Source organism: Malaclemys terrapin, chromosome 5 (genome assembly GCF_027887155.1).
Source record: "Malaclemys terrapin pileata isolate rMalTer1 chromosome 5, rMalTer1.hap1, whole genome shotgun sequence".
Taxonomy (NCBI): domain Eukaryota; kingdom Metazoa; phylum Chordata; order Testudines; family Emydidae; genus Malaclemys; species Malaclemys terrapin.
Window position 1 is genome coordinate 15,947,665 of NC_071509.1, and position 26,488 is coordinate 15,974,152.

General features: G+C 42.4%; 1 protein-coding gene and 1 long non-coding RNA gene across 2 annotated transcripts in view; one reads left to right on the forward strand and one right to left on the reverse strand.

Annotated features, from left to right (window-relative positions):
• Nucleotides 1-26,488, reverse strand: part of LOC128838685 (spondin-2-like) — a 115,428-nt gene that overhangs the window by 83,007 nt on the left and 5,933 nt on the right. The window contains exon 2 of the mRNA XM_054031076.1: nucleotides 10,474-10,589. The gene's annotated coding sequence lies outside the window, so the exon portion shown is untranslated. The remainder of the gene's footprint in view (nucleotides 1-10,473; nucleotides 10,590-26,488) is intronic.
• Nucleotides 1,253-25,035, forward strand: LOC128838687 (uncharacterized). The gene is made up of 4 exons (XR_008445235.1): nucleotides 1,253-1,413; nucleotides 16,986-17,323; nucleotides 23,906-24,076; nucleotides 24,247-25,035. It is a non-coding gene; the product is annotated as an uncharacterized LOC128838687 (long non-coding RNA).

The window sequence follows — 26,488 nt, forward strand, 5'->3', positions numbered from 1 at the left end:
AGATTGCATCATTCATTGTTTTGCCTAAAAAGCAAGTATTGTCCAAACCCAGTCATAGATTTATTTATAGATCCAGTCAAAGATGTATTTTAGTCATTTCTGGTTTAAATTGAGATCCCTTCCCTTTATAACTCACTTATCCTCTGCCATTCCCAAGTCAAAGGTCGTATATACTGACCCAATAGCATATCTTGAAAACTAGAGCCAATCAACAATTTTAAGCATCATTTTCGTTCTCAGTGACCCAGAATTAGTAAAGTTTGACTACATTTATTTCAGAAGCATTTTGGCTGTAGAGCAGTGTAATTAGACAATTTACTTGCTACCAGCAACTGAAATCATCATCATCTAGCCTCGGATATTGCCAGCACAATTCTCTGCCTGTAATGAAACGTGGGTGCAAAATTTCTGGTGCAATTATTTACATCCCAATTGCATGCACTTAGAAGTTCAGCAGCTTGATTTGCAGAGGCAAATAGACACCTGTAGTCCTGATTCCAAGTCCCTTAATCTAAGCACCAGACCATACTTTGTAACCTGCAAGGAACATTGTCAAGAAGATGGTAATGGTCTTTTTGTTAGAAGATGCTATTCCTTCTCTTGTCAAGGCAGTGAAGCATCTTAAAAAGCTAAATCTGGACTTCAAGGACCAGGGTGCAAGTAATGCTGTAATTTCTCCAGCCAAAATGAAGGCTGTGGAAGTCTTTCCACTGATTTTAATGAGAGTTGGATCAAGCCATAAATACAACACATATCCATACACCACGAATGACAAGGAGGCTAAAAGATTTTGAGATCTTAAAGAAAGCTGTGCTGATGATGCTATTACCTAATGAACTGAAGTCTGTACCGGACTGAACGTTTCTATGAAACTTCTCCCATTTTTTGGACTATAGTATACTTTCTGATTCAGGACCCATCCTTTAGAAATGTTGATTTGTGTGTCCTGTATGTTTTGCTGGCATTTTTCTTGCAACTCTGTTCAGAAACAATGATCCTAATATTCTCTCTTTTTTAAAACTTTTGATTCTCTGTTTAAAATGACTGCTGCTTTGGGGGCTGTTGCTGCCTTGGAATCTGTACTTCTTGTGAAATGATGTATTGCTATTTTTGTTCCTTATTTCCTGTTGTGCTGGAGGATTTGTTTATGTATGGGGATTTGTTCCTGGGCACTGGATGGGGATTTAGTCTATTGAAGGAATATTTTCTGGAGTTGAGTGATATGTCGTTTAGCCATATTTCAAGCTTCCAGATTTCGAGCTTCTGCTTTTTACATAACTGACAGCTTTTTCAAATCTAGCTGTTGTTGATAAGTGTACTATGATGTATCTTTGCTCTGCCTGGTTCCCTTATGATATTAATCTTTTATGTGCTTCCCCTTGTGTCCTTGCTGGGCAGGACATTGGCAAAAAGGTAAGTGGGTCTTTTGTAATACTTTATTGATTTATAGTTAGTGAGCGAAAGGATTATATTCTTATAATTGAAGACTCTGTTTTGAGTCTGATACTTACATACAAACTCACAAACTGGCAATTTATACAAGCTGAGGATCTGTTCCATGCTGCTTTTGAAGTATATGCATTGAAGATTCTGTTTATTCACTATTTGACAACATAGCGCATGCCTTTAAAACTGGTTATGATTTCACATAAATAAAAACCATGGCTATGGACAAATATGGGGGGAAATTTTCAAGAGCAGATAGAGTATTTTTAAAAACAGCTGCTTGGAGCTTTAAAACTACTCAATTACCCCTTAGCTGTAGCAAAAGTTAAAGAAAAGAAACTGGCTGAAAAGGTGTTGCATCATGGACTCACCATGAGTAATAGTAACATTAAAAAAATCAGTATCTCTTTTCAATTTAACCAAACGTCAAATACCTAAATCAGAGGTTAGTACTTGTGAACAGCCCTTGAAAATTCAAAATACATAAAATTATCCTCTTCAGAAAACAAAGAATAATAATAGACCCATGCACTTGACCACAGTTTTTTTTAGAAGCATCATTTAATTCTATGGTGTCCTTGGTAAAGTCAGCAGTCCTCTATGCAGTCCTAAATTTGATCTAGCAGGAGCATAGATAAGATGATCCAATGTGTCTTTTCCTCTCTCTAAATACAATAATTATTATGTGAATATAATATTAATATATACACATACACAGACTTTATTTTGTAAAGGAACTAATGTTTGGCCAATTTTTCAAGAGCACATATCAGTAATATCCCAAACGTATCAAACTGAGAGTTGAAGTGGGTAGTGACTGAAAGATAAGGCATTCAGAGCATGTAAAATTAACTAAACAAAAACGTTATGTATGACTCTAAGTAATGTTATTCTTTTTTCCTAACCCTTAAATAGAGTTACTAAATGATACTTCCAAATTTAGTTATGATATTTACAAATGGACTAAAGTGCACAATTACAGAGGGACACTGGCTAGGAATAAGGGGAGAAGCACATAATTTAAATTCATATTGGTGCCAGCACAGAGCAAATTAACTCAGTGTTCAAAGTTTATTACTGGGGTATTTTTGGTCAAGGGGAATTCTCTTCTTTCCCTACGAGACAAGTCCAGAGAAAGCGTATTTTAATAACATCCTTCAATTCTGCCATTCAAGACTTCAGTAAGCACTCAGGACAAGTCGTCCTTTCTTTTTAAAATGCTAGGAAATAAATATGTAGCTGAGTTTTGCTGGGAAAGTGATTTTCAAGATAGTTTGTATGGACTTCTCAGTTTTTAAAAACAATTTAAAAAAAGAATTAGTAGGTGTGCCCTGAAATATATGGTTCTTACTAGAGGTCACTTAGAATCAACAGCACTGACCCCTTAACAAAAGCATCTTAAGGTATGAAAAAGTTAATCATGGGATTGTCAGTTTTTATAACTAAAATCAGGAGGAGCATTTTCTAAAGATTGTCATTCTGGAGTCAGTTGTCTTATTATTCTCAAAAGAGTTCTCTCATCCTGGGAGCTTTCCAACATCTAAGTACTTTGCTGTATAGTATCTGTCACATTGCATCCATCCCCCTGTATCTGAGTAGAGAACCATTGTACAACTGTAGGTTTCAGAGTAGCAGCCGTGTTAGTCTGTATCCGCAAAAAGAACAGGAGTACTTGTGGCACCTTCGAGACTAACAAATTTATTAGAGCATAAGTTTTCGTGGACTACAGCCCACTTCTGAAGACATGCCAAATAGTAAGTAACCCCAAGAAAATCAGATGGATGATCATGATTTATAGAAAATTAAAGAATTATTTTTGGCAGAAGCATACTGAAGCCTGTATAAAACTGATCTGCGCAGGGGAAGGATGAGTTCAGAGAGTAACGTCAATCCAGAGAATCACAGTTGGATGAAGACAAGCTACTGGCTTAGCAAGATTTTGATTGGAAAAAAAAAAACAGCAAGGAAATATTGTAGATATTGCTAGATTCCATAGGGTCTGATTCTCAGTTACACTAAGGATGCGTCTACACTGCAATTGAGAGGTGCATTTGCAGCACTCCTGGGCATACCCAGCATGGGTGGTGGTTTGGGCTAGCTGTCCAAGTACAACCTGCATACTCGAGCGTAACCTATGCCGCTGCCCATGCTGTCACAGCTACCCTGCTATTTTTAGTGAGCTAATTCCATCAAAGCTACACGTGCTGCCCTCCCCCTTCCTGATTGCAGTTTCGTGGGTTTGGAATCGCATCATTTCTGTGAAGAAGCGTATAGAATTCAAGCCAACCAAACAAGTGAGAACCAATAAGGTCAATCTGCAGGCCTGTGGGTACTTTTTATTTCTCGGTCTTTGCTTGGGAGGAAAATTCCCTACCAAATGACCTTTGGGCTCCAAAGCAACATAGTTAGCTTAACTTTTCATGTTATGGTGCTAGTATTTACGGGCTAAAACAGAGCATTCACAAACAGAATGCCTGGGTTCTTTTCCAAAGGCAGTATGGGCCCTTGGGAAAGTCACTTAGGCCAAAATATTAAATCTCAGGAATCTAATGCTAGGGCCCTAAATCCATATTTTGGGGATTAAATAAGGGTCCTGCATTTTTCAGAGGTGCCAAGCACCCAAACCTCCCACTGAAGCAACTGATCGTCTCTTTGATAAACTCTGCTGGAATTGTGGATGCTCAGAATCTCTAAAAATAAAGAACCCTTATTTAGGTGTCTGACTTTAGACCCCCAATGGCTTACTTTCTCTGTCCCTCTATTTGTATCTATAAAATGGAAATAAATTTTAAAACTAAGTGAGATGAATATATTATATTATATAAGAGATTAATTAGGGATCTAAACCTGAAAAAAAGGGGTGGGAGATTAAAACTTTTAAGTCTGCCCTGTAGCGACACTTGAGGGGGGAAATGTATAAGAGAAGGGGAAAAGCGAATGTGTCTTTAAAAATAAGTTATCTAATTAGGGACGACAAACACTAAAATTTCTTAATCATAATTGTATAATTATTGCAGAATTAAGGTTGTCTGGGTGCCTTAAATTCTGACGACATGGAAATCAATGAGAGTTTTGCCATTCAGTAGGGTCAGGATTTTTTTTTTTTTTAATGCAAACTTAACTGTGAATATCCTGGGTTTGTAATACTCAGTTTGGGTATAGTTACAACATTCCTTTAATTTCTTTAACCTGAAATTACTGATATGGACTCTAAAAATAAACTCAGTTTTGAAGTGTTTTTTTTCTTTTGGATATGTGTGTAAATTGCTTGATCCTGAGCTCTTAGAAACTTGTTGATTAAATGTAATCCATTTCATTTGCATAGTATGTGGGAAACATTGCTGCCTGGTTATCAGCTATCGGTCTCTTGTTTCCAGGCTTGTTTTTGTCACTATAGTTCCTATATTTAGAGTTGCATGTTTTTTTTCTTTCAACAGTTCTCTATATAGCTCATTTTGCAGATTGTTTTCACCAAGATCATGAATAACTAGTCTGTTTTATAACCTGTAATCAGAACTGAAAATCATAATGATGTTGTTTGCACTATTATAGTTTAAGATTGCATCAGTCTTTCCATTTTAAGACTGTACTTTTAAGGACTGATACCTTGGACACTGGTTTTACATTGGTGCCAAATATTTTTGCAAATTTTCAACAAGAAAGAATGTTTAATTTTTAAAGTTGAAACAGTTCCATGATCTCAGGGAAAAAAACCTCTCTCCTGTAACAAAAAAATGTCCTGATTTTACACCTCTTACTGCACTAATCATACTTTAGCCAAGGAAGGTTAGATGGGATTCCTTTCAAAGCCCTGTAGTGCTGGTCCTGTGGGAGATGAAAGGATTAACTAGAGAGTGACTGAAAGTACTTCCTTTTCGTGGGAGCATAATGTGTTGCCTCCGAATAGCTCCAAGGTTTTTCCTGCCCTGAGGAACAAAAGAATCAAACCTCAATCTTTCATGTTGAAGAGCATTAATGATAGGACCACTGTCTCACATACACTGTCATCTGAAATGTTCTAGGCCTTGGGCCGGATTCATACCAGGTTCATCTTCTAGCAGAGCTTCTGGCAGAAACCCTCCAGGAGAGGAGGTTGCATGGGTGTAGAGTGACCAGATAGCAAGTGTAAAAAATCAGGACAGGGGGTGGGGGTAATAGATGCCTATATAAGAAAAAGCCCCCCAAAATCAGGACTGTCCCTATAAAATCGGGACATCTGGTCACCCTACATGGGTGAAATGCAGCAACAACTCCAATCTGCTGGGGCTGGAGTGCTAAAGGGATGGCAAGGCCTGAAAAGAAAACCTGGTAGGGTGTCTAAGAGATGTTGAGAGGTAGCCCTGCATCAGCACATCTTCCACTTGTGGGACATCTATGCAACCTAGATTGTAAATCAAAGTTGCCCTCCCAGCAAACCATTAACCAAAAAATGTTGGAAGCAGCACTGACTGCCTTCTCCTGTTCCTTCTATGCCTTTAGCAGAATAGATCCACAGTATAATTTCACTAAAAGTAAGCCCCCCAAACTCCCAAGCCTTGTGTCATTTGCCTAGTAGGCTTATTTAAATTCAGCCCATAAGCAGCAAGGCCACAAACAAAGACCAGCTTCTATCCATTCAACCAACCCTCTCCCTCTGCAATGCTGCTGATATTGATGATCTCACCACTTAGCCTTCAGCTATTCTTGACCTTTCAGATGTTTGCTGTGCTTTACGCCATTCTAACTAGTTTAAAGCAGGGGTCCCCAACGCGGTGCCCGCGGGCACCATGGCGCCCGCCGGGGCGTCTAAGTGCGCCCGCCTACTGGCCGGCGGACGAGCATCCGCCGAAATGCCGCCGAGAAGCAGCAGCATCCAGAGGTGTCGCCGCCGATTTTCGGCAGCATTTCGGCGGCGACGCCTATTGACATTGCCGCTTGCCGGCAGCATTTTGGCGGATGCTCGTCCGCCGCCACGGTCCTCCGTGGCTCGTCGTCTGGCACCCGCCAGACGAAAAAGGTTGTGGACCACTGGTTTAAAGTATCCACAAGTTAAAATGGTTGGTAGGGCACCAGCCTGAGGCTCGGGAGGCATAGTTTCAATTTCCTGCTCCACCCCAGACTTCCTGTAAAATGAGGACAATAGCACTGTCCTACCTCAGCAGGTCATTGTGAGGATTAAATACATTACATTCTGAGGCTCTCAAATAATGCAGTAACAGGGGCCATATAAGTGTGATAGATATAAATCTCATCTGAAGCTTCGTCCAAACTGCATGAGCCCCTTGGGTTGGAAAATTAGGCAGAAACCTTGTGAGAATAGACTTTCTCCTGAGATTTCCAGCATTTTTACTTCTGGTACCAGATGGAAATACAACAAGACAGACTCTTGATATTTCAGCACTTCCAATTCTGGTCCCGCCTGGACAGGGAGTATGACAGTTCTTGCTTTTTTCCAATCAATGTGACCATCTCTCCTCACCACTTTAATGAAATACTTGGTTTATAAAGCCCACATGATTTTTATAAAGGAAGTAATGATGCTGCTATGTAACACGTGAGTTTGCCCACGGAGAGAGCCATATCCGGATGTCAATTTTTATGCACATTCCCACTGAATGCAATGACAGTAAAAGCACAAATCAGTCAGTAGCAGAATACTGCATAACCTTCTATGGATTTTCTCCAACTCTCTGTGTAGCATGACTGAAGTTAACATATAGGGAACATCTACTGCGTTTGAACTAGATACCTTAGAACTAGGTTCTTTAGAAATGCAGACACATAGAATGGGAATGGGAGTTGCAAGTAGTTTATAGCCCTACAGCTGTAACACTGCTTAATGTAACTGATCAGTTAGAGCACTAATAAAGATGACAGATAGATGCAGATGCAGTGGGCCAGATGCAGATGCAGTAGGCCAGATGCACCAGAACAATACTGTATTTTTGCTATATTTGTTTGGTTTGTGAAAATCTGGGGCCTGATTCTCCTCTCTCTAAGTTTTACAGTGATGAGATTGTCAAATGGGGCAGATCCTCAGGTATAAGCCAGTCACTTTGCACTGCTCCAGGGGTGCACCTCAACCCTAAAGCCAGCAGATACAGCCCCTTCAGATTTGTCTTGTGTAGGTGGGTCCTCAGGCAGCTTAGAGCTGCCATAACAGTTCGTGTACCGCACTTCTCCCTGTCCTCTGTAACAGGTTCTTGGGTTTCTTAGTAGCTAGCACAGGTGGTAGCAGCCTCGTGTGTTTGCTTCATCCTACACCAGCAATGCAGGGCACTAGAGACAGTGTTGACACGCGCGAGATTGATGCGAGTGATTTAGGTGATGAACTGAAAGCCCTTTCAAGATACATTTCAGCAGGATCAATTCCAAAGGCTGTTCTGGAATATATGTGCACAAATAAGATGACCACCCTCTTTCCAAATGCTTTTGTTGCTCTGCGCATACTTCTAACACTTCCTGTAACAGCTGCCAGTGGAGAACCTAGCTTCTCCAAGCTGAAGTTAATAAAAACACATCTACACTCCACAATGACAAAGGCGAGGCTGGTCAGCCTTGCAGCCATCACAATAGAGCATAAGCTGGCCCAGACTGTGGACCTCCAGGAAGCAGTTCAAATCTTTGGAACCAAGAAGGCCTGGAAAGCACCACTTTGATTATTCAAACAGATAAAAATGCCAGTGTTTACTATGCAGACAAGAAAAGTTAAATTTGCTGTTCAGGCGTTTGAAAGTTAGAAGTGTTACTTAACAACTTAAAATGCCTTGTTCAAAAATTTTAGTTCTCCTTTATTGGGGTAAGTAGAAGAGCAGTACCATCAGAGGAGAAGAACAGGACAAAGGCAGAATTGAGACCTTTCAAAGTTTTGGCCCAAGCGAGGGAGCATGGGGACGTCATTTGAGCTCCCTGCCTCAGGTACCAAAATGTTGTGGGCCGGCCCTGAATACCAGCCACACAGGAGATGACTCCACACCCTATGAATCACAGAAAGGGTCTCTGGCCCCACAGTTGAAGTAGGCTGGGGGTCAGGCCAGAAGATCCACAGAATCACTTTGGCAGTGCTCCAGTAAACTCCTGACCCCATGCAACTGGTGCAGAGGCACTGTGGCCACTCTTCCAGCTCCTAGACTGGAGTAGCTACTCTAAGGGGCTGTGCAGCAGCCCTGCACTCTAATTCTGGGTTGGACTTGGCTAGCTGCACTGCACTCCGTGTGAATAGATCGTGAGCACCAGGGCTGTATGCAGATGGTGTTGATTTCACCCTAAAATAAAGAATACTCGCCTGAGTAAAGCTTTGCAGAGGAAGGCCCTTAATAAGATCTTTTTTTTTTTCTTTGCAAACTTTACACGTGAAACCGTTGGGAAGGTGACCCAATCTAAGCAGAGAGCTCAGAAACATTTGGGGATAGATTCTGTACTTCTCCTGTAGTTTATTGGTGAATTAATTCTAATATATTCAAATTACATCATGAAGTGTAATGTAAAAATATTTCACAAAGGGTATCTTAACAGGGAGTGAAAATCTGATGAACAGTAGTAATTCAGAGAAGGAACCCTCGGTCTATCTCCTGTTTATTTGGAAACATTCTTGCCTTAAAAACCCATAAATATATTAGTGTTTTTATGGCTCAAAATCTTTATTTTGAAGATTTTTATTATTCTCTTACAATAAACGTAGATTTACAAATGTTTTAAGCTAAAATGGATCATTTACTACCAACGGTGCTTCAGGCACATCATTGATTAATCCAAGTGTGATAAAACAACCTTGTTTTTATTATTCTCTTAAAGTCTGAGTAAAATCTGCCTACTTGGAAACAATGAAGCAATATCTTGGTCCAGAGCTATTGGAGTATGAATTATTCAAGTCTAGTTTTTTTCTTTTACATTCATGAATCCCCAGAATGCTTTTATAAAATATATTAGTGCGAGCCGTGTTTTTAATTATTAAAGACAAAACAAATCAGAAAGCGCTGTATATGTGAAGGGGGTCAATGTTTTATTTGTATTCATTTTAGAAGAAGTATGAATCTCCTTTGAAGTAAGTTATTCAATATTTGCAGTATATTTTAAAGTTGTGGTCCACTGAGAAAGAGTACAGTTTTCATAGCAATGTTCCTCATTTCAAATCAGTTTTGCAACTAACCTCTTCTTACATCCTGTTAGACTGGAAATACCCAAGATATCCCCATTCAAGAGTAGCACTGGCAACTTACCAGAAGCCTGTGGGCCACAACTCATTTTGAATAAATGCAGCCAACTGCCAGAGTAGAAATCTTATGTGCATGTGTTCTCCAGAACAAGGTTCTTGCAGCTAAATTAAGTTAAATGCTTAACTTGATTGCAGACATTTGTGAACAGGTCCATAGCCTTAACTGCTGCAAAATGGCATAGGAATGCACTAGAGGTACTTTGTAGAACAGGTCAAAAAAAGCAAACACACACAACAATCAATCTACTCCTGGATCCTATTATTTGTACTTAGTGCCTTCTCCAGCAATACCTATACAGCTTAGTGGTGCTTTCGATCAACCCCAGGGATTGAACTGAGAAAACATGGTTCAGTGGCTAGAGCACTGGAAATTCAGAAAACATAGCTTCTATTTCTGGCTCTGCCACTGAACTGCTGTGGGACCTCAGGCAAATCACTGCATCTATTGTACTTCTGTCTCTCTTCCACCCTCCTGTCTATTTAGATTGTAAATTTCTTCAGGGCAGACAACATTTCTTACTATGTGATTGTTCTAGGCACTATGCAATCAGACCTCAGTCTTGGGTGGGATTCTACTGTAATGATAACAAAGACAGATTTTTGAAAAATTCATCATCTTCTGCCCGTAACCATTTCACTTCTTGCCTTTTTGCTCCTTAAAGTATGCTTGTTATCCTTACCCATAATTTAGCACTTAATACAAGAGTGACACTCATTTAGTCAGGATGCTACTGCATGCATGGGGCTATGATCATAAGCATACATAACATCAGTTAAAATACACCACCTTTTCTGTAATAAAGGGAAAGAACATAACAGGAGTTAATACTTACCAGATGGAGGGCAGGGAGCTGCAGCACGCAGCAGCCAGTCACAAAATGGCTGCAGTTTCTTGGTTCTGATCATTTTAAAGGGGCAGCCCCAGAAAGACATGCTGGAGAAAAGGATCCTGTAAAAAGACAACTAACTGAGAAGAGGTAGATCCAGATCCACAAGGGGATTCGGTATTGCTACACCTAACTTTTAGGTGCCCTGAAAATCACGGGACTCCACAAACCCTGGGTCTGGCGCTTAGGCTCCCTATACAATACATGGAGAGAGATACGTATCTGAGAATGGGATGCACAAAAGCCAGAACACTAGGTGAGCAGTCACCTACGCTAGTCAATAGGAGCCACCACCAAAGAGGGGTGTGTCTTAAGTAGGATTGCCAACCCTCCTGGTTTCGCTGGGAGTCTCCCCGAATTGGGCATTATCTCCTGGAGGCTACTGAAGCCAAACTGGGAGATTTTAGGCTGCTAAAGTCCAGAGGCACAGCAGGTCTAAGGCAGGTTCCCTGCCTGCACTGGCCCGCTCCTGAAAGCGGCCGCCACACCTGGGGGGCCAGGGGTCTCCCCGCCTCGAGCACCGATTCCGCAGTTCCCATTGGCCAGGAACTGTGGCCAATGGGAGCGGCGGGGACAGTGCCTGCAGGCAGGGGCAGTGCGCAGAGACTCCTGTCCCCCCTGGGGGGGCCACAGGTGAAAGTGTGAGAGTGGGGGAAAGCGAGCAACGGAGGGAAGGGGGATGGAGGGAGGGGCGGAGCCTCAGAAAAGGGGCAGGGCTTCAGGGAAGGAACGGGGCAGGAGGCGGAGCAAGGGTGTTTGGGTTTGTGTGATTAGACAGTTGGCTACCCTAGCCTAAGCCCCTTCTCTCTCTCAGAGTTAGGCCAAGTCTACACTAAAAAGTTAGGATGAGCCAGCTACGTCACTCAGAGGTATGAAAAATCCACCCTCCTCAGTGATGTAGTTAAACTGACCTAACCCCCCAGTTTAGACACTGCTTGGTCAACAGAAGAATTCTTCTTCACCACTCGGGGAGGTGGATTAACTACAGTGACAGGAGGACCCCTCCCATCGCTGTAGTGGGAGTCTACACTGAAGTGCTACAATGGTGCCGCTGTAGTGTTTTAAGTGTAGACATAGCCTTCGTCTCACCTAAGTCTAGCCTGCACCTATCTCTACTTGCAATCCCCAGCTGGGAACTCGCTCCTGTAGGCAGGTACCTAAGCTGTTCTTGCAAGAATGCTAACACTAACATGGCACAAAACAGAGATGAGTCTCTCCAGTTGCATCTCCATGAATGTGGAAATAAGCTTGGTTTTGAAGTGCCCCTGTAACAGATAGGGCAATTTTTTTTACCTTAAACGTAATTCAGCTAGGTTTTTCAAGGATAAGTATCTTTGGGGTCTATTGTTCTAAATGCGAAGTTTATGTATTATTGTGGGCCGAGATTGTATATAACCTGGCTGGATGGATATGTGATGTAAGGCCTGGACGATTAAAGGACATTGTGCTTGGGCAAGGCCATGATGTGGACTTTATGAAGTGCTAAATGTTCATATCTTGTTATATTGTAATAGTTTGTGAAGTTATATTTAGGTATCCAGTGACTTAAATATATTACAGAGATCAAAATGCAGTAGAGGATATGAAAGGAACTACCAGAGGAAAAAAACAACCAGTTGTGTATTTACAGGTATGCTCCAACACAAAGTAACATCCAGGGGTCTGAAGATCATTTTCAAGTGCTTTTGATGGGATCTGGTATATGATGTAAATTCAGTTTTCCTATTGGACTATCTAAACTTTGTATACTAGGACAAAGACAAAGGCAAAACAAAGCCACAACCTTTATGAGCATTCCCTAGTAGCTTGGGGTTAGAATGTGTCTTCCTCTCCTTTGAGCAGCCTTAAGACAAGGACTTTTCCAGAGCATGGAAGTGGAACAACCATAGCTCTGAGCCATTATGTGACCTTGCAACCCTAGCCCCTTCCCCGAGCCCTTTGACTGGAGCAACAGAGTTATGTGTAGCGAAGATCCAAAGTGGAGCCAAGGTCAAGAAGTGGGACAGAGCAGAGGACAAGCTCCTCTCTGAATTATCATCCCTGGATGACCTAATGGGCATCCAGCCTTCCATAATAAGCTACAGGGTATGAGTCAGACTCTGGCTATTGGGAGGGAGGAGGAAACATTACCTGGGAGCAGGATATCCTATTGCAGAGTTCATTCCTTTGCTCCAATAGAAATGGCCACTCCTGAAGACAGGACACTGGACTAGATGGACTATTTGTCTGATCCAGTCCAGCAATTCCTATTTTCCGATCTGGCAGTCATGCTCAGAGGCCACATCGAACTACACGGTGGGGGGAGGAAGCCCACCTCCTATCTAACATTTAGCTCAGTGGTTGGCTCTCATCAGGATGTCAAAGGCCTCCCCCTTCTGCCTGATAAGAACAATAGACTTGAACAGGGCTCTATCACCTCTTAGGGGAGTGCTCTAACTACTGGGATATGCAGGGGTGGAGCTTCTTCAGTCTCTCCCAATAGAGTTGTTCCACTTTAATTAAATATTAAGAGAGAGTAAATGAGAACTCTATAGCGCAGTGGCTAGGTTCCTCACCTGAGAGGTAGCAGATCCCTGTTCAGATCCCTTCACCTCATCAAGCAAAGGGGGGACCTGAACCAAATCCCAGGTGAGTGCTCTAACCAGTGGGCTAAAGGTTATAAGAGAGGTCCTCTTCCTCTATTCTCTCCTCTTCTGCCTCCAACTATTTTGTGTGGATGTAAGTGCCTCTGAGCACAGGCCTCAGGCCCCACCCCCCTGTTAGGAGGAGCAGCACTCCATTCGTGGATCACTAAGCAGAGACTGGCACCTCCCTGTAGCCCAGATATCGGTGCGATCTCCAAGAGAGGGGCAGGGCTAAGGACACACCCCTCTTCTTAGCATCTCCCAGTGGTTAGCTTAGACAGCTTCCCTCCTAGCGTGCTGCTTTGTGGATCCCATTCTTAAGCACCTCTCTCTCCCCATTCCTTGTACAGAGAGCCTGGGCACTTAACTCAGGCTTTGTGAATCACGGTGTTGTTCCTGTGATTTTCTAGGCACCTAAAAGTTAGGCGGTCTGACGCAGAGCATCGCAATGCCAAGTCCCTTTGTGAATCCAGGCCTACCTGTCAAGAGTTATTTTAATGTTCTGTTCCAATTATTTTATTCCTTTTAGCCCAAATAATCATTTTCTCTGATGGGGAGTCATGCATTACAGTTTGTGAATATATTATTATTAAACACCAGTAAAAAGATTGAATGTTGTCTGCTTTTAAGGTATTTATTTAACAGGAGCAGGAGACAGATACACGATCAGTGAGTACCATCCATACCCATCACCACGGTATGGGAGTGCTATTATCCTATGAGAATGTTCTCGTCACTTGTCTCTCTCCTGACTACTAATTCTCCTGACCTTACTCACATTTAGTACTCAGGAAGGAACCCTGTTGAGTAAGTGTGATGGGGTGGACTAGGCCCAAAGGCCCACTGCTGGAGGCCTCGGTGTTCTGCCATACTTATCCCAGGAAAGGAGAAGTGGAGAGGTCCTGCAAGCAGGCTAGAGTGGCTGGAGGGGGAAGCAGGCAATCAGGGCCCAGGACGGCCATACAAAAGGAGCTGCAGAACAGACCAGCAGTTAGTAGCTGCTTGGAGCTGGAGAAGGAAGGACTGTGTGCTTAGCTGGAAAAGCAGCAGGATCGCGGACAGCTAACTGGGGGCAGAGACAGGGACAGGGACATGGACTAAGGGAGCATTGAGGGAGCTCCTGACTGGCTGTGGGGACTGAGTAGGGATTGAGCCTGGGGAGGGCTGAAGGAAAATAGTGTCTCCAGGGAGGAAGCCCTGGAGATATGGCCCCATACCAGAGCTGGACTGGTTTATAGATTGTGGACACACCCAACCAGAGGGGGCTTTCGTGAGAGGTGGGTGCTGACCCTGTTGCAGTAAGGGTGTCAGAATCAGGCCCCTAAGAGAATATTGTCGTAGGATAATGGCACTCAGATAGCACATAAAAAGCTTAACCTCTATGTGGGCCTTATAAAAAGATATCAAAACTTGGCATCCTGTCATTGACTTCAATGGGTGCATTTTCTGAGTCTGAATGATTGTGCATCAAATTCCACAGTCCTTAACTGAGCACAACTCCCATTAAATTCAAGGGAGTGTTGCTTGATTAAGACAAGGAAAAATTTACTCTTAAGGAGTAAATCTTAAGCAAGTCCAGCCTTCTAATAAGGCAGAATATTCCCTAATACCAGCTTCATTTGTGGAAAATATCAATTATTTTGTACCATACCTTAAAAATAATCCATAGTGCTCTTGACTTACACTGAAACTAGTAAGGGAAACCTCCATTTGTTCATTTTATCAGGGCTTGAGTAGCCTACCTGTATAAAAAGCAGGTGGCTAATTAAACAAAAAAAACAACCCTAAGCCCAGCATGGAATTTCCTCCCATTTATTTATTGATTAAACCATCTCATCTCAATTCAAGGAAGGAAGACAATTGACCATTCAGGTCCATCTCTTGAATAATCCCTTCACATTTAGCTTTTCAAATTACTAGCACTTTAAACTGTAGGCTTGAACGGTCTCATGCAAAAATTTGGCAGCTGTTGGGTTGCAAAGATTATAACTACAGGAAAGTTATTCCAGCAAGAATTTTTTTTAATTGAAAAGTGATTTAAATATAGCATTATGGTTTGGGGATATATAATCTTTCCAGCTACCAAATCTATGAGCTAACATGACTGACTTTATCAAGTTTAAATCAGTATGAAATTGATTAAATGACCTGGCAAATTTTGTTGCTCAGCTTGGGAGAAGAAAAGCCCAGTGCAATGTTTCAACAGCTGTTTCATTGCTTGCCCATTACTTAACAAATAACTACAGCTGTTTGTATGGTTAGGCAAGATACAGATATTGTTTTAAGTTATGATTATAACTGGTAAATAGGTTTTGACTAAGGGTATGAAAGCAGCAACGCTATTTTGTGTTTAAATGTTTTTTGATTGGGACAAACAGTCAGTTATCTAGCCAATGAACCATGAATAACTTGCCTGTGTACCATACGGTTAACAGCTGAAAGACAGATGTTATAAAAATATACTGTGAGAGAAGCACAGTAGTGAATTGACTAGGTGACCAGATGCCAAGAATTCCAGGGTTCTGATCCTAACACCAACTCTAGTGTTTTTGGGCAAGGTACTTAGTCTATGATTTTCAGAGGTGATGAGCACCCACAACTACAACTGACTTCAGGCACACAGTTGACAGCTCAGTAACTCTCCTTAACTTCTCTGCTTGTTTCCCTGTCTATGCAAGGGGAGAGGAGTTACCAATAGTAAATCTTCGCAAAAACCCCCATGAGTAATTAATGAATTAGTATATTCAGCTGGTTCTGCTAGTTTTGATACTATAGTCTAACCATACTACTATAAAACCTGTACAAGCCCCAATTTTCAGAGGTTTATAACTCAAATTAATATACTAATGCCAATGTATTTAAAATTCTCATGAATTGTTCTGATGAGAGGTACTGAATCTCCTAACTAAACAATCTGTGCAAGGCCAAACTTTCAAATACTGATGCCAAAGTTGTGGTCACAAGCACTAAATAAATAGTTGCTCATGCAGTTACCCATTTCACAGACAAGGGCAGCTCCCAGACTGCAGCACTGGGCAGCACAGTATGGGGAGGAGTTGTGCAGCCGTCAGTGGTGAAAGAACAGGTTAAGGACTATTCAGAAAAGCTGGACATGCACAAGTCCATGGGGCCTGATGCAAGGCATCCAAGGGTGCTGAGGGAGTTGGCTGATGTGATTGCAGAGCCATTGGCCATTATCTTTGAAAACTCATGGCCATTGGGGGAGGTCCCACATGTTTGGAAAAAGGCAAATATAGTGCCCATCTTTAAAAAAGGTGTCATAACTATAAAGGGAAGGGTAACTGCTCTCCTGGCTACAGTACTATAAAATCCCTCCTGGCCAGAGACTCCAAAATCCTTTTCCCTGTAAAGGGTTAAGAAGCTCAGGTAACCTGGCTGGCATCTGACCTAAAGGACCAATAAGGGGACAAGATACTTTCAAATCTTGGGGGTGGGGGAGTGAAGGCTTTTGTTTGTGCTCTTTGTTTGGAAAGTTGTTCGCTCTTGGGACTGAGAGGGACCAGACATCAATCCAGGTTCTCCAAATCTTTCTGAACAAGTCTCTCATATTTCAAACTTGTAAGTAAACAGCCAGGCAAGGCGTGTTAGTTTATCTTTGTTTTCTCAACTTGTAAATGTACCTTTTGCTAGAGTGTTTATCTCTGTTTGCTGTACTTTGAACCTAAGGCTAGAGGGGGGTCCTCTGAGCTCTTCAAGTTTGATTACCCTGTAAAGTTATTTTCCCCATCCTGATTTTACAGAGAGGATTTTTACCTTTTTCTTTAATTAAAAGCCTTCTTTTTAACAACCTGATTGATTTTTCCTTGTTTTTAGATCCAAGGGGGTTGGATCTTGATTCACCAGGAGTTGGTGAAGGTCTCTCAAGGCTACCCAGGGAAGGGAATTAGCTTTGGGATGGTGTCAGTGGACCAGATCTAAGCTGGTAGTTGAGCTTAGAAGTTTTCATGCAGGCCCCCACATTTGTACCCTAAAGTTCAGAGTGGGGAAGCAGCCTTGACAAAAGGGAAGGAGGATAATCTGGGGAACTACAGACTGGTCAGCGTCACCTCAGTCCCTGGAAAAATCATGGAGCAGGTCCTCAAGGAATCCATTTTGAAGCACATGGAGGAGAGGAAGGTGAGGAAGGAACAGTCATCATGGATTCACCAAGGGTAAGTCATGCCTCACCAACCTGATTGCCTTCTATGATGAGATAACTGGCTCTGTGGATATGGGGAAAGCGGTGGACGTGACATACCTTGACTTTAGCAAAGCTTTTGATACGGTCTCCCACAGCATTCTTGCCAGCAAGTTAAAGTATGGATTGGATGAATGGACTATAAGGTGGATAGAAATCTGTCTAGATCATCGGGCTCAATGGGTAGTGATCAACAGCTCAATGTCTAGTTGGCAGCCAGTGTCAAGCGGAGTCCCCCAGGGGTCGATTTTGTTCAACATCTTCATTAATGAACTGGATAATGGGATGGATTGCACCCTCAGCAAGTTCGCAGATGACACTAATCTGGGGGGAGAGGTAGATATGCTAGAGGGTAGAGATAGGGTCCAGAGTAACCTAGACAAATTGGAGGTTTGGGTTAAAAGAAATCTGATGAGGTTCAACAAGGACAAGTGCAGAGTCCTGCACTTAGGACAAAAGAATCCCATGCACTGCTACAGGCTGGGGACTGACTGACTAAGTGGCAGTTCTGCAGAAAAGGATCTGGGGGTTACAGTGGACGAGAAGCTGGATATGAGTCAACAGTGTGCCCTTGTTGCCAAGAAGACGAATAGCATATTGGGCTGCATTAGTAGGAGTATTGCCAGTAGATCAAGGGAAGTGATTATTCCCCTCTATTGGGCACTAGTGAGGCCACATCTGGAGTATTCGTCCAGTTTTGGGTCCCCCACTACAGAAAGGATGTGGACAAATTGGAGAGAGTCCAGTGGAGATCAACTAAAATGATTAGGGGGTTGGGGCACATGACTTACGAGGTGAGGCTGAGGGAGCTGGGCTTATTTAGTCTGCGGAAGAGAAGAGTGAGGGGAGATTTGATAGCAGCCTTCAACTACCTGAAGGGGTGTTCCAAAGAGGATGGAGCTAGGCTGTTCTCAGTGGTGGCAGATGACAGAACAAGGAGCAACAGTCTCAAGTTTCAGTGTGGGAGGTCTAGGTTGGATATTAGGAAACACTATTTCACTAGGAGGGTGGTGAAGCACTGGAATGGATTACCTAGGGAGGTGGTGGAATCTCCATCCTTAGAAGTTTAAGGCCAGGCTTGGCAAAGCCTTGGCTGGGATGATTTAGTTAGGGTTGGTCCTGCTTTGAGCAGGGGGTTGGACTAGATGACCTCCTGAGGTCGCTTCCAACCTTAGTCTTCTGTGATTCTATGATTTCAGCACACAAAGGTTGTACATACACATTTTACAGGCTCAACCTATATTGCTCGCCATTAAAACATCAGCCTTTGCAACATTTACTACCCAGCAATTTATGAAAAGACAGAATTATCCCAATATGTAGAATAGGAAAGTGAACACTGGCAAATCTTTACTATTTAATGAATGAGTCACTGACTGACTGCACATTGGAAAATTAGGCCAATGTAGAGTAGAACTAGGAGGAAATATTTGTAATCAAATATGGGGGAAAATATGTTGAAGGCAGGGCTGCCCAGAGGGGGGGGGCAAGTGGGGCAATTTGCCCCAGGCCCCGCAGGGGCCCCCATGAGAATATAGTATTCTCCAGTATTGCAACTTTTATTTTAATGGAAGGGGCCCCCGAAATTGCTTTGCCCCAGGCCCCCTAAATCCTCTGGGCGGCCCTGGTTGAAGGGGAGCATGGGGGAGGGAGGGAGGGAGAGAATCAGATTTAAGATCTTTTCTCTCCTAAAATGCATTGTAAGAGATTTAAGAGACAAACAGTACATTAAGTTGGCTGACATTTTGAAAGCTGCAAACTCAGCACACTGCTTCAAGTTTCCTGCTGACCTTCGCACTTTTTTATTCTTTGAAACACGTCTATGATTCAGTGCAATAGATTTTAATATACAGACACCAGAGCAAAATGTTTCAGGGGGGAAAAAAAACATTCATCAGTATGAATAACTGCTGCTCGCTAGTTCTAGAACACTCACTTTTCACATTATAATGAACAATCGCTTTCACTCTAGATTGCTACCGTCTATTCAGAATATTTATTTATAATAAGTGACGTCAGAGCCTACAAAGGGATTTTCCCCCCCATAAGAGAGTACCATTTTAGATTGAAATTTTGACTTACTGCACCAAAACAAAAGATTAGTTGGGTGGGGGAGATTTTTGATCACTTTAATGAGTTAAATGAAATTAAAAATTGAAAAAATATAACTTTTGGTTAGACCCTGTTGAGAGGGACACATCACATTCTGTAGAAAGCTCCCATTTTATTGTCTCTCAGTCTGGTTTGTGTCAGTCTCATTCACTGGGAATAAATAAACTAGTTCAGTGAGGAGGAAAACAATGCTACCTCCACTCTTACATAGACCTAGTTGTGTCTTTATTGAATTTTTCAGAGGGAGTCTCTTTTTGTGTGTGGAAGTTTTTTTAAATACACAAACATTTGTCAGCACATGCAAGGAGATGCTCTTTGGAGCAGGTAGCGTGTCTCCTCTCTGCAAGTGTACAGCACTTAACACTGTGGGGTCACAATCCTGACATGAGGCCTCTAGGTGCTTCTACAGATTATTTATTTAATAATCAAAAGGAATGCACCTTTTGGTGATGTCAGCATTGGATAGGGAGAGATGCCAAACCAGAAACTCTTTATACAACCTCTTCCCAAATTCTGGTGGGGAGGGAGCTGTGATTCAATAGCACCCCCTGTCTGAACTAGCTCTGTTCTTGGATTTTCAAAAACACAACTATCTAGAATTTCATAATTATAAAAACAAAAAAACCCACCAAGTAGCCAGTTCTATCCAGAGATTTCATGCAGGATTTTATGTAGTATTGGTCCAGTCCTGCTCACACCACCATGCAATTGCTTTGACTTCCATGGACTTGCAAAGGGTATGAGAGCAGAACTGATCCCTAAGGTGGTAACTTGTAGTCATGTAAAATGGTGCCCAGTTCATTGCCAGCTCAAGCACCCATCACGAAGTGCTGAGGTTCGTCCTCTAGTTAGTTACAAAAAAACCCCACCCCAGAATACACTGTTTAACCTGATGTGCATTCACACTCCATTACTGGATTCATTTCTTAAGGCAGATACTGACACTCAAAAACAGTGCAAGCATGTAATTGGAATAAGGAATTGATCCAAATGAGAGATGCAAGGCACTTCACAGCTGCCATCGTGCATAAATCATAGAATCACAGAACTGGAAGGAACCTCGAGAGGTCATCTAGTCCAGTCCCCTGCACTCAAGGCAGGACTAAGTATTATCTAGACCATCCCTGACAGGCGTTTGTCTAACCTTCTCTTAAAAATCTCCAATGATGGAGATTCCACAACCTCCCTAGGCAACTTATTCCAGCACTTAACCACCCTGACAGTTAGGAAGTTTTTCCTAATGTCCAACCTAAACCACCCTTGCTGCAATTTAAGCCCATTGCTTCTTTTCCTATCCTCAGAGGTTAAGAAGAACAATTTTTCTCCCTCCTCCTTGTAACAACCTTTTATGTACAGTAACTCCTCCTCTCCAGCGGCCAGAGAGAAGCGGCACTTTCCCCTTCCAAGCCAGCTGGAGAGAAGCGGTGCTTCGAAGGGGAAAGCGCCCCTTCTCTCTGGCTGCTAGCTGCGCGGCTTCCCCTGCTCCTCCTGAGTGCTCTGGCCTGTGCTCACAGGGCCGCATTCCAAAAGGGGATTTAGAGCTGCAGGCCAGGGTCCTGGGGCCCCCTTAACCCAGGGCCCTGAAGCCCCTAAAGCCCCTGCATTCCGGGTGGCCCTGCCCACCGGGGGGAGGGGGGCAGCTTCCCCGCTCCCTCGCTCCCTTCCTCCCAGAAAGTCCTAAGCGCTGCCAAACAGCTGTTTGGCGGCAGGGGAAGCACTGGGAGGGAGGAAGAGAGGGTGAGGAGGCGGAGAAGAGGAACTTGTGCAATGCTCCCTTGTAAAGTCAGCCAAACGTCATTATAAGGGAGCATTGCACAACTTTAAATGAGTATGTTCCCTAATGGAGCAGCAACGTAACTTCGAAACAATGTTAAGCAGGAGGACGTTGAGGGAGGAGTTACTGTACTTGAAAACTGTTATGTCCCCTCTCAATCTTCTCTTCTCCAGACTAAACAAACCCAATTTTTTCAATCTTCCCTCATAGGTCATGTTTTCTAGACCTTTAATCATTCTTGTTGCTCTTCTCTGGACTTTCTCCAATTTGTCCACATTTTTCCTGAAATGTGGCACCCAGAACTGGACACAATACTCCAGTTGAAGCCTAATCAGTGCAGAGAAGAGCGGAAGAACTACTTCTCGTGTCTTGCTTACAACACTCCTGCTAATACATCTGTCAAAGTTAGACTCAGGACTCATAGTTTGTCCGACCACTCTGTTTTATTAGCACAGCTCTCTGCTAATACATTTAGATAATGTGAGCCCCCATGCAAGATTGAAACAGTCTTTATTTATACAGATAAAGGGTGTGAACTAAACAAAGGGACAGAGAGAGCAAAATTGTAAAATTTGCCTGGGGCACAATGTGCATATCTTGCTTCCTTATTAACTTTTATCCATCTAAGGCTAATGCTTCACCAATTGCCCTTAAGTGGGGCTATTCATTAAGCAGTTAATGTCTGCTTTCCTGCCACATGGATTGCAGCATTTCTCATTTCTACTTAAAGGTACATACAGCATTCTTTAATTCATTCTATTTCTGTAATATAATTCATTTCACTTTCACACATCCCAGAATGATATTTGCCTTTTTTTTTTTTTTTTTTTTTTTGCAACAGTGTTACACTGTTGACTTATATTAAGCTTGTGGTCCACTATGACCCCCAGATCCTTTTTCACAGTACTCTTTCCTAGGCAGTCATTTCTCATTGTGTATGTGTGCAACTGATTGTTCCTTCCTAAATAAAGTACTTCGCATTTGTCCTTATTGAGTTTCATTCTATTTATTTCAGACCACTTCTCTAGTCTGTCCAGATCATTTTTAATCCTATCCTCCAAAGGCTGCACTTGCAACCCTTCCCAGCTTGGTATCATCCGCAAACTTTATAAGTGTAGTCTCTATGCCATTATCTAAATCATTGATGAAGATATTGAACAGAACCAGACCCAGAACCGATCCCTGCGGGACCCACTCATTATGCCCTTCCAGCATGACTGTGAACCACTGATAACTACTCGCTGGGATTGATTTTCCAGCCAGTTATGCACCCACCTTATAGTATCTACATCTAGGTTGTATTTCCCTAGTTTGTTTATGAGAAGGTCATGTGAGAGAGTATCAAAAGCCTTACTAAATGCCAAGGTCCACCTGTGCTCTACCACAGCCAGGATGGTTCTAGCTTCAGGGGAGAAATGTCTCCTTTCCAGCATCTCTCAGAGTAGCCTTTTTTACCATGCAATATCGGGAATGTTGTATAAAAGACAGAGTACAGACTGGATATAGGCATTCATGGCCAAATACGTTAGAATGCACAGACTTATTTGCAGAATTCCCTGAAAATGATGGTCAATACTGAAAATTGTTCTCTGTAGGAAGATCCTTAATTTGCCAAGAGTTCCACTGACTACAGGATGCAGAATCAGGGCCCATTTTTGAAACTCCTTCTAGTGGCTGCAGTGATAGGAACTACAGCAGACTCCTCCTGAAGTAAGAGAATCTCGCAGAAGACTTTTCTGTTCCAGTTTCTCAACACACAGAGAAAAAAAAATAGAGATCAGCTACAGGGAGCAGCAGCCTATGTTCACTGAGTCAAACATTCCAGGCTATATCCCTGCTCTCTGGAGAGAATCATTCACACAGAGAAGATTAGTGAAAAGGATTAGCATGCAGCAGGATTATCCACACACACAGTTTAGTCAACTAATAAAACACTATCTTTGTGTTTGCTGCCTCTCAGCCTGTAGGTTTCTCAAATCCTAGTATTTATCCCTTTAAGCACCACCATACTTTGTGGAATGCAGAATACACAAATGACATAGATACATTTGCAACTGATCTCATGTTTGTGTCATCTCCAATCAGCCACAAGATGTCAGTGCTGTAGAACATTATTATTCTTATATGTGAAGGAGCATCTGTCTATGTTGCTTTGGGTATCTGTCAGTGCTCGGTTGTACTTGTAAGAGTCAGTGAGTATACCCATGCCATAACAGTGTGGGACAGTAAATGAGATTGTGCTGCCCAATGCAGTTTGTTATTCAATAATATTTTTAATAATGCAACACTTTGCAGCACTCTCCTAGAGTGAAGCAAAAGTTATTCTAGCCACTTTCACAGCTCCTAAAACAACTCATGGAAAACTTGAACTAGGCAGACATCAAATGTGTAAGATCCTGCTAAGTATGCATCAGCAAAAAAAAAAAAAATCCAAAATTACACAGCACGCCATTTTATGATAAAAAAACGTAGATGATCCAAACAAAGAAGCCACCATTCTGGAGCTACTACTTCTCAGCTAATTAGGAAATTAGTATAGAAGACCACAAGCTACTAGAGTTTGACAGTAGCCATACCAAACCTATTAAGTACCTACTTAGGTATAATAATGTCACACCAAGTTTTGCATATAACCTGGCTAACCTCTGACTCCTACTTGTTTACAAATAGGTTTGCATAGGCACTGACTCCGTGGGTGCTCCAAGGCTGGGACAGAGTCGGGGGGTCCAGCATGCTCCCCCACCACCTCGGAAATTACAAAGTCAGCACCTAGGCTTGCATCACCAAATACCAACTTGACTTCCAGGCACCAATGTAGCAATGCACTTTTACATCACTATGGTAATTCCTGTTTGCGTGATTTGCTTGTGTAAGTTCACATGTGTCCTGTATACCTGTTTATGTAAATTTACCTGTATAATTTTGGGGATATTATCTCTGCCTTCCTCTACCTAATTCGTTTGAATCAAAAGGAAATGGTCAAATGAGTATTTTTTAATATGTTTTCACAGAATGCAGCAGAAGGTATCAGATACAAGGTATCAGACTAAGAAAACAGTTTGGAGAACTAAGAAATCTAAAGGCAGCATGTGCATGGTGAGGCTCGAGGAAACAACTAAATCCACAGATGCGGTAGGTGACTGGAGAGTTCTAGAGGCATAACAGACCACAGCTCCATCAATAATGAAGGATGCAAGGAACAAGAATCAGTCAATATGGCTTACCATGGCCTGACTCAAAGATGCGAAGGTTATAACTGACTCTCCACATTCTTGTTTGACTTTAAGGATCCTTCTGCAATAACTTCTATGAATTTAACAGAAAATAAGAACCTGCCTATACCTTAGCCAATGTCAGGATCCTAATAAGGACAGTCAGGACCAAGGGTCAGAGCCAGGTCAAAGCCGAGGGTGGGAGTAGCAGAGGAGTTGAGCATCAGGTTCCAGGCCAGGGTCAATACCAATGGTCAAAGTCCAAGTCTGGTTTCAAGATCTTGGGTAGGGGGCAAAGTCCAAATAAGCCAAGATCAAAGCCAGGAATTTGCAAGCAGGAAAGGCAATAGCAACTACAGGAAATCCATCCCTTGTGTTTATACAAGGCAGGGAGCTAATCAGGAGCTGTGAGACGGCTGCCTTGAGGTAGAATCCCTTGAGGTAGAACTTCCCATAGTCTGTGTCCACAGCAGGTCATGGAAAGTAGCACACAAGCTGGTTATGGATGGCAGCCTGGAGATACTAGCTGCCTGGCAGCTCTACAGGCCTGGGTTCTAGACCTGCAGGACCTTGCAGCTCAATCTTTCAGATGGGTGACCCCTTATTTGAAGTAAACAAATTTCATGACTTCCTGATGCCACCATTGCACCCTTCTCCTACCCCCCCCCCCAAAAAAAAAGTCTGGCAGTGTTGAACTAGCTTCTCTAAGTGTTGCTCTTTCTGGGGCCTTCTCAGGATAAGTGCGATGCAATATATTCTGGGTTGCCTCCAACCTGGGGATGCTCTGGACCTGCAACATCTGAAAGCATCTAGCCAGCCTAGCAAAAACAGATACACCTGTTGACACCGTACAGTAGAGACCTTAGAGAGGAAGAAGTTGGGGGTCAGGAAAACTCCTGCCAAAACTTCAAGGTGTGAGGGAGTGAACAGGGGTTATTTGGTCCAGCCTATGTGCACATAAAGGGCAAATATCAGTCTGAGAATGCAGTGTCCTATGAATGGAGAGATTCAGAAACTATTTGAGGAAGGGTAGCCAGGGATGGAGGGGGGAAGGATCTAGTTGGTTTTGAAAATGAATAGGACGTGCATACAGATTACTGGCTTATAAGGTTTTATGCTCCCAGAGGCCAGACTCTGACCTGAGTTACACCAGTGTAAAGATGAAGCAGCCCCATTCAAGTTAGTACTAGTGTAAGTGAGATCAGAATCTGGCACCCTGTATTTTTCTCTCTCTTAGGTCTGCATGGTTTTTTGGTGAGCCGTGTCTTTTTTATTGCTCCAGGGTTTGGGGAGGTTCTTTTTTAGAAAAAGAAAAATCTAATTTAGATTTTAAATTATAAAAGGGCAAACTGACTGCATTGCTTAATTCAGTTTCACATGCAATAACCTTTCAAATGGTGCTTGAAAGTCAAGTCAAATTTCAATATAAATGATATTGCCGGGTTAACATTAATGTGCGAGACACGGCCCTTTATGTTTCACTATCATCCCCTTGAATGTGTAGAACAGTCATTTTAATAGAATCATAAAAATCTTCATTTTCCTCTTTGTAGACTTAACCAAGGCCAAGCGCAGTACAAGAGGTACGCTTCAGTCTCACTCATAGGGCCTGTGATTATTTCAACACCTCATTTCTTGACGCTCTTGTGTATGCAAATTACAGGACTGCTAAATGTTTTTTAGAAATAGTTTTACGTAAATACTGTCTAAATGAGCTTTTTCCTTGCTTATTTCTTCAAATAAATATATCAGCATTAGGGACCATAGGCAAAAAAAAAGAAGGATTCTGCTAAAGCTATGTATGACAATCTGACTTTAAGTGAACCGTTAGTGCCATGAATTAAACAAGGACCTTGGAAAGGTAGTTCAATGCTTGTCAGTTTGTGATACACGCTTACCTTTTTATAAGAGAGATTTAAGTCCCAAAAGAATTTTTTTGGGGGGGGGGGGGGGGGGCTATAAATGACTGAAAATAGGGGGGTAGAGTGGAAGTGTCATCTCAGTCTTAACCACTGTGATGCTTCAGTCAAGAAAGGAATAT